At 35.0% G+C, this 2,241-nt stretch overlaps 1 protein-coding gene across 1 annotated transcript in view; it reads left to right on the top strand.

Moving 5' to 3' along the window:
- The window catches only part of ZYG11A (zyg-11 family member A, cell cycle regulator), an 81,799-nt gene that overhangs the window by 39,094 nt on the left and 40,464 nt on the right, over positions 1 to 2,241 (top strand). The gene's annotated exons all lie outside the window — the stretch shown is intronic.

The raw sequence follows: 2,241 nt of genomic DNA, 5'->3' as shown, positions 1-2,241 counted from the left end.
CTGCCTCAGCCTCCCGAGTAGCTGGGACTACAGGCATGCGCCATGCCCGGCTAATTTTTTTTATGTAGTTTTAGTTGTCTGGCTAATTTATTTCTATTTTAGTTGAGGCGGGGTCTTGCTCTTGCTCAGGCTGGTCTCAAAGTCCTGACATCAAGCGATCCTCCCACATCGGCCTCCCAGAGTGCCAGGATTACAGGCGTGAGCCACCGTACCCGGCCTTGACACTCACTGTTAAATCCTGAAATTTTCTTGTTTCCTACTTTTCTTCCCCTTAATAAATTTTTATTCAAATCTGTTTTCCCTTGAGCACCTTGTACTTAATCTTCATGTTTGGTACGGTTTTATATTTTTATTTCCTCCTGAGTTTAATAAAATCTTGTTTCACCTTTTTGATGTTTGTGCTATTTTTTCATTTTCCAAAATTCTTACTGAGAATATTTAATTCAGTTTTAAGTACTCTTGTAATTTTCCTATTCGTTACTGATTTATGGTAAGAATTTTTCTCAGCTGATATTTGCATTTTCTGGTTTCTTATGATTGCATTACATGGCATTGGTTTGAATCTTTATGTTTCTTGGCATTTAATTTACAGGGTTCCTAAATTTAAAGCACTCTCCTGTCAATTTGGTAAAGTGAGATTTCTTCAATAGATGATGTTATTGGTAATTGTAGGGTGGAGAAGGGGTTGTTTCCATCTTGCAGGATCCTTAATTCTACCTTTTCCCCTTATTTTTTTCCTCTTCTTCACTACCCAGGAATGCTGAAAACTGGATCATGTCTAGTTTTATTTAAATTCCTTGTTGATTGATTTCATGGCCTGGAGAGAGGATATATATATGGGAGGGAATGGTGGGAGTAGGAGGGATTCAGAATCAGGAGGCTGCCATTATCCTTTAGATCCAAAGTCTATGTATAGACTTCTCGGAATGTAGTCATTAGTAGCCAGGAAGAGTTACTAAATAATAATAATACTAAAAAAAAGTCAACTCCTTTTTAATTTTATTTTTGTGGCCTTTTTTCTGTCTTACTGTCTAATTTGTCTTATGTGAGTACTGAGAAAACATTATGTGCATTCATCATTGGTTATTTAAAAATTTACATGTTACATTCAGTTGAGGTTTCAACTGTAATATATTTGTACGGAGATGGTTTTTGATTTTGACTCCACCACTTAATTGCTTTGTATATTAAGCAGCACAGTTCACTTGACCCATTTGTAAAAATGAGGTTGATGATAGCATTTATCTATTAGAATTATGATTAAATGATAACTTCGTCAAGCACCTGGAACATTTAATTGAACATCTGTTATTATTGAGGCCCCAAAAAGCCTGTGCTCGAAGATGAATAGTGAAACCTACTGGTAATATCTTTGCTTTTTAGGTTGCTGGAGGAGCCAATATGAATCAGATTACAGAAGCACTGAGCAGATACAGGAACAGGTCATGTTTTATGAAGGAAGCCCTCTACAGGCTCTTCACAGAGACATTTTCAATGCAGGTAACCATGCCTGCTATTTTAAAGGTAATTGCAAAAAGACAGTTTTTGTTATTACTACTTACCTTCATTCTATTAAAACATGCTCACTAAATGCACTGTATACAATAACTTATATGCCTTATTCTATAGTGAGTCAGGTGCCCTCATAGAGAAAAGAAAATGTTACGCTTAGCTGCCAAATTGTCTCACTTTGCGCATCTGTATTTACATGGATCAGTTTAAATCAAATTTTTAAAATTTGGTGTAAGTAAGGGGATAGTAGGAGCACTGCACTATTTTGTCTAAAATAGGACCTACTAATCTATTAACATGAATTCACTTTGCCCTAGAAGTTTTTTCTTATTTATTTGTTCACTCTTGAAAATCATAACATCTGATTTTCTGAAAGCAAGCAAGCATAGATCAAAATAAAAATAATTGAGGATGGCCACATCAAGCATTTAAGGTATTTCGTAAATAAAGTAAAGTTACTGTTGCTGAGATAGCCACACTTAGCTTTGGTTTAGGGAGGGACTAGTTTAAGTGTAATTGAAAGTAGTAAGTGGTTTGGGAAAGAAATTGCAGTCATTTATTTTTCTTCTACACATACGTTTATTCGAAAATTATAATCATTTAGAATTAAGTGAAACATGCAAGTGAAGTGTCTTAAGCAAAACCGTGTCTTTATTGTTTGTAATTCTTTACAGTTCATTTAAAATATGGCTGTTTCTGTAGCATGGGGGATTAAATTTAGTCACAACT

Source organism: Propithecus coquereli, unplaced genomic scaffold, assembly GCF_000956105.1.
Source record: "Propithecus coquereli isolate 6110/MARCELLA unplaced genomic scaffold, Pcoq_1.0 Scaffold14, whole genome shotgun sequence".
Taxonomy (NCBI): domain Eukaryota; kingdom Metazoa; phylum Chordata; class Mammalia; order Primates; family Indriidae; genus Propithecus; species Propithecus coquereli.
The sequence above is the reverse complement of the archived record's forward strand: the minus strand, read 5'-3'. Positions and strand labels throughout refer to the sequence as shown.